The following is a 12,712-nucleotide window of genomic DNA, read 5'->3' on the forward strand; positions in this document are numbered from 1 at the left end:
TGGGATGTAATGTACAGTATAGGGAATATAGTCAATAATATTATAATAACTTTGTACAATGACAGATGGTTACTAGACTTATCATGGTGATCACGTAGTAAGGTATATAAATCTCAAACCATTCTGCTGTATACCTGAAAGGAATATAATATTGTATGTTAACTATACTTTAATTAAAAAATCACCTGAGTAAATAAAAGCAGAATATAAAAACTAGAGAAACAACAGCAACAAAAAGAGGCATCGGCGAAAATTTTCTGTTTCCATTAGACAGAATTTGGTTTCCATATTCATGCAAGGAATGCTGGGAAAGCCAGCATATGACATTTTCAGCCTCTATTAAGTGAGGTGAGTTTTGCCACAAGAAGAGAGGAGTGCCTTTTGAGCCAGCAACCAATGTAGTTTGTGACAAATGTCTAGTTCAGAGAATTATGAGGCTCAAATGGATTTATTTAATTTGTTTAAGTTAATTTTTAGGCTTACGAAATGCTTATATAGTAGTTGTTATATGCCAGGCACTATTTATTATTAACACATTTGCTTCTCATAACTCCATGAGGGCGGTACTATTATGATCCTCATTTTACAGATGAGGAAACTGAGGTGCTGAGAGATGAAAATAACTGGCTAAGGGTGCATAGCTTGGAAGTGGTAGAGGCTGGAGTCGAATCTGGCTCCAGAGCCTGTGCTCTCAACCCCTGCACTATACTATCTCTCCAATACATGAGCTGAAGGCTTGCATGTACCAGGCTGCCTGGGAAAGTTGGTTTCTCATCCCTCTCCTGATTCTGCCACATGGATGCCGAGTGGAAGAGACAATAATGCAAGCAAAATATCCCACTTTAAATGCCCCCCCTTACCCTCTCCATTCCAGTTTCCTGTGTTTAGTTTTCCTCCTCTGGTGGATTCTTATCAGTTTCAAAAAGTCTTGTGAACTCTATTCCAAAATTCTCTTCCTTACTTATTTTATTTAAGATTTATATGAAAGGATAATTTTTTTATTCTACTGATTTTTTGAAAGCCCAGGCGAATGGAGAATAAGTATTTTCTGTTTCTAAGGGTGAATAGAAATGGGTTAATAGAGAGACCTACGAGCCTCATGAGGAATTGTCTTTAGCGTTCTCTTTTCTTATAAAGAGGCAGCTCAAAGTGTATGAGAACTCTATAGTGGCTTTGTCTTAGAGGTCACTTTAAAATACAGCATTTTGAGTACATTGTTCATTAACCTGATTGGGATGGCATTCAAAAAGGGTGGGTCACGGCTTGTGCCACAGCGTCCACAGTCTGATAGAGGCAGCCGTAGGGTTGTTTGGAGGACCCCCTTTCCTAGGACTTGGAGGAAGTGAGCCAAGCATTTGTGACACGAACCAGTGATTCGAGAAGGAACAGGAAAGGACTATCACAAGTTTCCTAGCTTGGGACACTGAAAACATAAAAACAAGGTCACATGTCCACACAATGAAGAAAGGAACCTCTGGAAAAGGGAGGAGAAAAACAGCCAAATATAACTCCACATAAAGATGATCAGAAAAACATCCTCACTGGTTTGACAACCAACCAAGAATAACATATGAGTTCATCGAGCTCCAAAAGTAGGGAAAGGATGGAAGCATTAGCCAGCTAATTTAAAAATCAAGAAATGCATTTCTCATCTTCATGCAGAGAATGTTCCGGAGTAGATCTTTATAGAGGAGAGCTAACCCCCTAAAGTGGGGGTTTCCTGTAGAGATGAAGCAGCTGCACCTTTGATGACTCCTTAGATATTAGCAAAACACTTGCTAAATATAGATGAATGTCAACAAGTCATAAATAAGGGAACAGGAGTGGGAAACTCCATACAAAAGGTGAGTGGGCAAGAACAAAGACGTCCTTTTCTGCTAAGGCAATTATCACGTGCAGCACTGGAGCAGTAATCACTGCAGTCATTTAAAAGTTCAAATGCCAAATAAGAATAATAGTCCCATGCAGTAAACTGCCACATATTGGGGCACTGGTGGCAAACTACTACCTGGTATCTGTTTCCAGCACTTTATTCCACGGAGTGGAAGGAAAGAGTGACTTTGGTGGAAACTCTGAGCATGTTACAATGGCCAAGTGGCAAAGAGTTCTCAGACTGCCAGTCTGGTGTTTTAACTACATTAACTCTTCCTCTGGTTAAGCTTCCATTACTGTAAGGGAAGCTGTATCTGTGTCTTGATTTCCCTTAGGGATGTGGGGTACCAGCTACCTAGACCTTTGAGTATGAACAGATTGAACCACATCAATCTGGACCATGCTTGGTCAGATAAATGTCGTTTTCTCAAGACAAACCAGACATGTGCTGATTGATTTCTGCTCTTCCTTTCTGCCCAGATCCAACCCATTCACCTTCTGAACAGTCTGTATTTATTAAGTGCCATGTGTACATGGTATTGGGCTTGGCTCTACCTATAACATATCAAACCAGATCATCATGGCCCCCCTTCTAGTAAGTCCTAGTCTAAGGAGGCTTTGCCATGAACAAATGGAAAGCTGTTGAAGCTCCTCCTGTAAGTTTAGGTAATTCCTGCTGCACACTGAAAGCATCTCATCATCATATCCCAAAGCAAACTGGTGCCCAACCCCAAAATAAACTATATAATTCTGAAATTGAAACCTATCAGATAGTTCTTAAAGGATCTGTAGAAATAAATAACTTTTTAGAAACCTTATGTAAAAATATATCTTCACATCATTTGGTGAGTCTTCAAGCCAGTGCTATACATCAGTTACTAAAATAAAGCAGTTAAGGCCAGGATTGGGTTAGCTAGTAAAGGGGAACCCCACCCCCCATAGATTTATTTATTTATTTTTTGCTCTATGGGGATTTTGCAAGTTCTGGTGCGTTATAAACCATTGCTTGTTCATTCAAGTTGATTTCTTCATGTGCATCACACCACTTGTGCAAGACCACCTGGGCAACATGATATAGTCTTTGTGAACCAGAGATTTTGATAAAAAGCCTTTTCTATCCTCTCAGTACCGTGGATGGCAAAATGTCTCCCGACTCATTGTTTCCTGAGTCGAAGTTCAGTCAGATGTGCCTTTTTCTGCCTCGATTCCTGTCACCAAATACCCAATAGCGGGTCTGGTGCTGGTGTTTGTGGTGCTGGTGTTTGTGAAATGAACCACATGTGTTGAATGAATATGGTGCTAGGGGCTGAGGACCTGTGAAGCCTTTGCTGTTCAAGCTGGATAATTATCCCACCTGATGTAGGGTTGCAGCATTAGCTCAACTGGATGCAAGATAAATACGAAGTGGTGGCCATTAATTGTCTCAGTCCTGAGGTTAAGGATGGAGTAAGATGCACTTTTTTTTTTCCGTCTTCAGCAAGGAAACACTCTGGTCTTCAGGCCTTGGAAGCGGCTGGTGTGAACTTGTTCTCATTCTCATTGCTGACGGTCGATGAGGTCCCTGGTGGTGGTGCTGAGCTTATCTGAAGGTGCTGTGGCTAGAGTGGGCATGGCAATATCATGCTACTGTGTCTGTCAAACAGTTTGAGCTATGCTTGAAGCTTCCTGAAGTAAGGATGCAGAGCATCCTTAATAGTTAGGTTTAATGCATTTCTGTGTGTGTGTGTGTGTGTGTGTTTTAAAATGAACACACAAAAAGTTAAGCAAACATTTACTCATGTTTTGGTACAAACCGAACCATCTATTTCTTCCTCCCTCACCGTCTGCTTTCTCTCTAGCAACAGTGGCTCTCAAATATGGGTTTTGTCAGGCAGTCGTTTCTAGCCTCTGTGGAGTGTGATATTTGATCTCTGTGTTCTGGGACCTTTGCTTTTGCCCCACTTCCACTGATAGAACACCCCATTTAAACTTGATGATATATAGCCATATTGCATTGTATCGTATGACTACATTATAATTCATTCATACATTCTCCTGTTTATGAATATTTGGGTTGTTTTGCTTTGGAGAAAAATGCTGCTATAAATATTCTTAGACGTGTCACCTGGTAAACATGTGCATGAGTTTCTCTTGACTATTGAAGCTCTGAGTGAAGTTTCTGGGTTGCGGGGTGTGCACATGTTCAACTTTATTGGATAATGTAAGTGGCATCCCAAAGCAGGAGTAACAAAGTGGTGGCTCGCTCCCACAAGCAGTGTGTGGGGGTGCATGTTACTCTGTATCTTTATTCTACATCTTACTAATAATACTTGATGTTGTTTGACTTTAAAATATTTACCCATCAGGTGGAAGTGAATGGTATCTCGCTGTGATTTCATTATACATTTTCCTGATTATTAATAAACATTTCCCCGTATGTTACAGGCGTTTATTTTACCTAATCTATGAAATGCCTTTTAATCTGTTTTGCCCATGGATTGTTTGCCCCATCTTGGATTGTTTTTCTTTTTTCTTATTGACATACACGTTCTTTATTTTCTGGATTTTAATCCTTTGTCATTTATAGGTATTGTGGATATCTTCTCCCAGTTTGTATTGTGTATTTTTTACTGTCTTTTTGGTGTCTTCTGATAAATGGAAGTTAATACGGTTAAATTAATCACTATTTTTTTCTTTATAGTTTGTTTTTTGTGTGACTTGTTTAATAATCATTCCCCGTCTTGAGATAACAACAATGTTTTTCTCTTTTTCCCCCAAATCGTAACTCTCTCTCTTCCATTGCCATTGATCTATCTGGAATTGACTTTAGGAATGGTGTGAGGGGTAGACTCATTTTTCTTTTCTTCTTTTTTCTCTCCATATCACTAACTCGTTGTCCCAGCACCATTATTGAAGTTCCTCCTTTTCTACTTATTTGGAATGTCACTTCTTTCATATATGTGTGGGTCTTTTCATGTCTCTCTATTCTGTTCTACAGACTATTTCTCTCTGCATCAATTCCACTCTCTTATTTTCTATGATTTTATAATTATTCTTGTCTGGTGGGGAACACTATAATTTTCAAGTTTGACGGGAGTCAGAATTGGTCGGGACTAGGCTGTTAGACAAATAGAAGACTTCCTTTAAATTAAAAAGAATCTAAGGCATGTCAGCTCTAAAATGTGCTGGCATTGAGTATTATAAACAAATGAAATGATTTAAAAAACTCTTTTCCTTCAATACCCATATTTGAACCAAATGTGCATTCTTTTGCAAATATATAACAGAAAGCTAGGATATACTTTGCTGAAGACTAGAGGTTATGGCCTATTTTTTTCTTTACAGAGGTGTGAAGACACATTTGGGTTCTCTTTTTACAGGAAACAGAAATCAGCAGTTGAAATGTAAAGCGTTGATGACATACACACTTGTACTTTCATGGACTGCTACTACTCACAAGGACTTTCATTTCTCTTTCCCCTGCCATTCACTCAAGTTCTAAGAGGCTCACCTAAGTGAGAAAGTCCTGCTTTTCTAGAGAGCTCTAGTTCACCCAATTCAATCCCAATTTAATGGAAAAAAAAACAAAACAAAAAATAAAAAACAAAAAAAACAGAATAGATAATAAAGTTCTCCTGAAGATGCCTTCTTTAGAGTTATCTAAAGTTTATCAGCAAAATAACTTTGACTAAGTTAAATGGCGATGTGTCACACACCCAAAACGTGTGAAACCATTTGAAAAAATATTTTAAATATGCCATGGATTTGTAAATTAATGCAGGGCTCACTGTGTTTGAATTTCCATTTCTAAACTGCTTCATTTACATGCAAAGAGTGGGCAATTTTTGTGTGTGTGAAAATTTAGCCTTAAGAAATGAAAATCAAAAACTCAGCAACTTGAAAAGAGCTGTTAGGCATAGAAATTGTTTAATCGGTTTCCAGCAGGGCCAATGGTGTTGGCATTTTGAAATACCAGATTGGATTGGCATCCTAGAAAAAAAATCCTCAGCTCAGAAAAAGTCGCCTAAAAAAGCCATCATCTACAAAGTGGTGAAGGAAGATAGCCGAGATATGACAAATGCCAATGAAACGAATTCTGCGATCGAGAGAGAGCCTGAAGTGTGAAATGAACAAATGTTAAATGTGATAAAATTTCTGTCAGTGCTACCCCAATCATCTATTCTGACAAATACAATGCTTGATCAGAAAATCAGGTGCTTTCGTCTAAGGGATTGTTCCTTGCGGATGTTTTAAGAGGACTCAACACCGTGAGTGCGTCTTTGAGTCTACGTTCTCACATTAGAGTGTATTTAAAAGGGGCCTAATGATTCCCTCTGTAACAAGGTTGAGATCCTCAACTTAGATTTTCATTCCAGGGTTTTTAAAATGCAAGTTTAAAATAAGATTTCACTTAAACACAGCTCTACATTTTGCGATGCTTTTGAAGCCCAGACTTTCAAAACTAGACCAGAATACCATATTTTGTTAGAAACCATATTTCTTTATCTACAGTATCCCAAATGAAGGGTGCAAAGTTAGATCTATCTGTATTTAACAATGATGATAACAAAGAGCATGATAAATAATACTATAAAAAATCTAATAATAATAAACACTGTTTGTTTGTTTGCCGCACACATTTTGGGGTGCCTGCTTTGTGATGGGTACTATTGTAAGTGCTGAGGATGCAACAGTGAATAAGAGACATATCCTGTGCTCTCAAGAGTTTAGCCTTTTCAGTGAGTCTCTCTTTAATGGGTTTTAAAAAGCAAGTTTTCTCACCTAGTTATCTAGTTTTCTCATAAAGGACCTGTTGAATACAAAAGGTCCAGATAACAAGGAAGGTGATTCTATTCTTTCTTATTTTCTCTGTACTCCCAGTTCGTGGGAGAGTAAAAAGTTCAAAGAATGCGATGCTGTTTTCTTATAGCATTTGAGACAGATGCTTTACTTACACTGATTCTTCTCCTAGCAGGAGAGCAGAGAAAATTGGGTACCAACAGTTCTGATTTCCCTTCTCGGGGCTGCGGTTGGAACTCTCGGGTAAGAATGAGAGGGCACCATAACTTCTTCATGCTGGGATCATTTCTATTTGTGTCGTTGCTGAAAAAGAACCAACTTCACAGCCCAATCTCTTCAGACATGAATTCTAAATTCTCAACATGGTGCTTGTCGTGTATCTATGTTTGTTAATTGAGCAAATGACAATGCAAGGATGACAGGCATGGAACCAGAGCATCTTAGAAAATATTTCTATGTGACATAGTACTGGAGTATGTTTCAAAATAAGAGAATCAAACAGCAAATGTTAATTTATGCCTACTATGAATGTACTCAAAACTAATTCTAGAATATGCTTATAGAGAAGTGAAAGAAAAGAATTATAGATTTGAGGAGGGAAACATTGCAAGAATGGATTCTCTGCAGAGAGTCTTAGGCATTGCCCTTTCTCTTTCTATGGGAGACCTATAGACTGAGGTGTGTGTAGTATATATGGTTCAGGCTGAACTTGAAGAGCTAAGACTTGGGTTCTATTTGAATTTTTATCAACTTGCTATTGAGTATGAATAATCTTGTGATTTACCAATCTATGGTGGATATACAATATCGATTTTTAAAATATGACTATACATACGTGAAGTATATGTCCCTATATCTAAATGTTATCCTCAAAGAATCAGGATTTATTTCTCTTGTGGCTTAGTCAGAAGTTCATATTTCAAATGATAGTTGATTAGCATATGGCAAATGCTTCAAGATTTATATTAAATGACACTGAACATAAAACTCATTGTAAAATCTTGGTATGACTCCACCAAGTATTCATTTTAGAAAGGTGATGCTGGGCATGGTATTGAGAATTGGCAGTTATCCTTATATTGTATACCTCTGAATTAATAGCTCATATCAGTTATGAATGCTTCTGGCTTTCGGGAACAAAAATTTGAGAAACGGTGGCCTAGGCAATAGACACTGAATTTTTAAAAATGAGAAATAAGGAGGTAGGCACTTTTAGGTTGCTACAATGGCTCAGTAATATCTTCAAACATCCAGGAACCAGGATTTTTTGCAAGCCTCATGTTTGCACTTTAGCTGCCACAGCTCCAGACATCACACGCCCATGCCAACATCTTAAGTGAAAAATGGAGGCCAGAGGCTAAAAATCTTGAATTCTGAAAGCTCTGTCTTTTTAGACAGTAAGAAGAACCTTAAGAATTTTCCCCTTTACTTTTCATTGTCCAGTATGGTATATCATACAAAGACCCCACAGAGTCATGGGGTCAGGGTAATGACATTGCCACGATTTGTTGAATCAGTCATTACTTAATTCCTGGTAGTGGGGAGAGAACAGCCTTCCCCGAGATCTAGGGATATCGGCTTGCTACCTGACATCTTTGTCAGAGTTCCGTGGTCAGGGAAGGAAGTCGTGAGCAGTGTCTGTGCAGCCTTGGGAGAGTGCTGCTGTCTGACATCTAAGACTCAAGAGGAGCAGTGTAAGAGATTGACTAGGTAGCAAGTAGCACCATGGGCTTTGGGGACTGAGGACCCAAGATTGAATTCTGGTTCTGGGGCTTATCAGGCTGACCTTCGGCAAGTTCTTAACTCTCTGCTGCACAGCTGAATTACCTGTAATATTCTCCACCTCACAGGAGTGTTAGAAGAATTAAATGAGATGACGTGGACAACGCACTTAGCACAGAGCTGGGCATGCGTGTTGGAGGATTGAGAAGCAGGGCTCTGCATTACTATTTAGAGCCTATAGGCATAGAGCGGAGGAACCGACGAGGCTTGGCACGCTTTAGGAAAGAGAGGTGTTCCGAGAGGCGGGAGGCCAGGCTTGTGTACTATACTAATGGCTCTGTCATTAATTTGCTAAGTGTTTGTGACTAAGTAAGTTCCCATTTCTGGGCCTCAGTTTTCTTAAGTATAAGATGGGGATAAGGGCTGAGTGGTCTCCAAGTTCCATTCAGCTCTGACATCTTAATGATGTTTTAATGGTGGGCTTTTTGTAGTGACAGATAGGGGCGTGGGTCCGGGAGGGTGTTCAGGGGCCACTTCCATTAAACTTATTGGAAAAGACTGGAGACTTCCAGTGCTTTCATTAATGACACAGTCGCTGCTCTCCATACGAAGATGGAATTTAATTGAGGGGCTTGAACCCTCTCATTGATCCCTATGCTTTATTATTATTATTATAATTAAAAGTAGCCACTGACATAAGTTAGATGCTTCTTTGCCAAAATGGCTAGTAAACTCATCCAAAAGGGACTCCCTGGGTTTGAAACGCTAGCTTCTCTCCCACTGTCAATCAAGCCTTGATTTTACATTTGAACTTGATTTTACATTAATAGGATATTTGGAAATACTCTTAGTAAACTTTGTACTTACTTAGTTTCAATAAAAACAAGGCAAATACATAATTAGCGTTTTAACAATAAATAAATTAGAGCTTGAGATTGCTATAACAATATACACTGTTAGAAGAAGAATTGGAGAATGCAATCTAAAAATAAAGGCAAAACCATAAACACACTCTCCTTTCTCTCTGGAAATCAAAAACACACCAATGGTTTTATGACAAAGGAGGGATAATGAAAGGAACTGAAAACTTTTCTTCCCACCTAATAGTGAGAAGGTAGTTATGTGGGATTGGATGAGGAACAATTGTGTCCAAAACAATAAACTTGTCCTGAAAGCCTTGATTATTAGTTCCACTTTTAAAAAGCAACAAACAGTAAGGATAAATGTAAAACTGATGTTAGGAGATTTAAAAAAACTGCAACCTCTGAAAACTAAGTAGTCTTTTGTAAAACACTGTTCCATTCAGCACAACTGTTTCCTTTAAAAAAACGGTCGGATGCTCCCCATACCCTGTCCTGGCAAAGCCTGGAAATTCTTTTCTCCTGCGGGACACAGAGCTATTCAAACGCTTCATGAGGTCTGTCGTGCCCTAAAAAATTCTGAGTGTCATTATGGAATAATCAGCCTCAGATTTAATGTTAAAAAATTTCCAAGGCCTGTTGCAATTAGGGGAAGTTGGGGGCTAGTGACAATGAAAGCAGTCTGGGCTGGGACAAGGTGTACCCTGGCGGAAGGAGCCCAGTGGAGGCGCGTGGCCCATGGCTCGCCCCAGCTCTTGGCGCTAACTCGTCAGGCCTTTGGAGCTCTTCATACTCCACACACTTTGCTTTAGGATGGGGACAAGTCCTAACTTGCGTTCTGAGTTTCTCTAAATTGCTTCATGGTGATATATCCTGAGGCCTGCATGTCTAAGGAACAAACTATCAAATACACAAACAGAAATAAATAAAATAATTCCTTGGAGTGAAACGATCTATATCATGAAAAACACTCTTTAATGTTAAATAATTTATAGGAGAAAATGGATCTAGAACAGAGATGTTGAAAGTATTTTCAAATTTAGAACGTCATGTACATGTGTTTATGTGCATGTGTGTTTGCATGCACACACAGACATTGAATTTTAATTTCTTTGTCTGATTTTGGGGTAAATCTGATAATGACATTTATCCTGTAGTCAACTTGACGACTTGCCTCTCCCCACCCTCACCCATTGGGCCCTGGCCCCACTTTGGGAGGAGTTTCGTACACTTGAAACCTATATAATTTTATTAACCAATGTCACCCCCAATGAATTTAATAATAAATACATTTAAAAAAATGGTTGTGCTCAATGAAAATTCATGGAGAGGAATACTTGGGTGTATTAAAAGAGTTCCCATAGACTGCAGTGAGGTGGAGTTGGGTAAAAACGTAGAAGCAGATTAGTAATAAAAACATGTTAGTAAAAAATAATCTAGGGACCTAGGAGCAGGCCAAGATGACTGGGGAGACAGGTGCACTCAGGCCGAAGCTCATTAAATAGAAATGGTCCTGAGGGTTGGAAAGGCAGAGAAGCTGCACATCCACAGGGCTTCGAGGCTAGCGGTGCACATTTGGGACCCGACCACAGAAATTCGGAGCCAGACGGGAACTTAGAGGTCACCAAGTCCAAGCCGTTCATGCTGTGGAGGAGGAAACCAAATTTGGGTGCTTTGCCCAAGGTCGAAATCAGAGCAGAAGCAGGATTGGGGCCCAGGACTCTCTACTCCCAGTCAAGGGGCTCCCGGGCACTGGGCAGTGACCTGCTTCTTTCAGATTTGGTCTGTGCTGCTCTCTGAAATGTCACTAGGAAATGATAAAGGAAATAAAAGAAACCAGATTTTACAAATAACTAGAAAAATGATGAGGGAATAACAGCAAACAAAGGTTATAGTATAAAGCAAGAGTTTCTCAATGCTAGCTGTACACTAGAACTACTTAGGAAGCTTAGAAATTAATACAACTACATCAATATATCATGCATATGAAACTAATATATATTATATATCAACCATACTTTAAAACAATAATAAAAAATACGACGACAAGCCTCCATATCAGACTAATTTAATTAGAATCAATGTGAGGGAGATTCTGATACTGATCATTAAGAAAGCTCCCAGATGATTATAATGTGCAGCAGGAGTTGGCATGAAAGATCTGAATTTGAATCTTGCTATTATTAGCTGTGTGACTTGAGGTAAGTTACTTAACCACTTTGAGCTTTGGTTTGCTCAGTGTGAAACGGAACCAGTAAGAATGCTTTCTAAGACTGGAGTGAGATTAGATAGGATAAGCATATGTCCTGCCTCCACAGAGCATGCATTTATCCTTAAAGATTTCTTTAAGGGAACCTGAATCTCGAGATTACAATTAGGAACTCAGTTTTTATTTTGTAAGCTATTATTGAGTATTGAATTTCCTTTTCTAGTGTGTTCCTAACTCCCTGAGCACATTCTCAACAATTCTTACTAAATATGCAGGAATTGTTCTCAAAAATACTTTTGAGAACAATATTCAAAATAAAATGATGGGAAAGAGTATGTAGTCATCGAGAAAGTGACACTGAATCCATTGACGCTTCTCTAGGATTCCAGTGGGCTGCCTGAAGGAGGCAAGCCTCCGGGATTGTCTTAGAGGGTAGCACAGGGCTTTCCAGAATGAAATCACACAGTAGTTGATACACGAATAAAATCTTAAATGGTACTGAGTCACATATTGAAAAAACCATTGCCTTTTCATTTCTTTCTTTCTTCCTTTCCTTCTTTCTTATGGGTAATATGTTTTTATTTCTTTTTTTAAAATAATTAAACATTTTTTCAATTTTCTTTGGCATACAGTATTATATTAGTTTCAGGCGTGCATCATAGCGATTAGACATTTATATAACTTACGAAGTGATTACCTGAATAAATCTAGTGCCCATCTGACATCATACATAGTTATTACAATAGTGACTCTATTTCTTATGCTATACTTTACATCCCCGTTTTGTAACTACAAATTTGTACTTTTTAATCCCTTCCCCTCTTTCACCCATCTCCCTAACTCCCTCTTATCTGGCAACTCTCAAAATGTTCTCTGTATCTATGAGGTTTTTTTCTATTTTGTTTGTTTATCTTGTTCCTTAGATTCCAGATGTAAGTGAAGTCATTTGTCTTCCTCTGTCTGACTTACTCCACTCAGCACAATACCCTCTAAGTCCTTCCATGTTGTTGCAGATGGTAAGATTTCATTCTTTAAAAAAAATTTTTTATGGGTGAGTAATATTCCATTGTATATATGTACCACCTCTTCTTTATTCATTCATCTATTGCTGGACACCCAGGTGGCCTCCATATCTTGCCTATTGTAAATAATGCTGCAGTGAACATATGGCTGCACATGTCCCTTCAAAGTAGTATTTTAGATTTCTTAGGATAAATACCCAGAAGTGGGATTACTAGGACTTTCTTTGTGTCCTGTTTTAAAGTCTATT

The sequence above is a fragment of the Pteropus vampyrus genome, unplaced genomic scaffold (assembly GCF_000151845.1).
Source record: "Pteropus vampyrus isolate Shadow unplaced genomic scaffold, Pvam_2.0 Scaffold62, whole genome shotgun sequence".
NCBI classification, from domain to species: domain Eukaryota; kingdom Metazoa; phylum Chordata; class Mammalia; order Chiroptera; family Pteropodidae; genus Pteropus; species Pteropus vampyrus.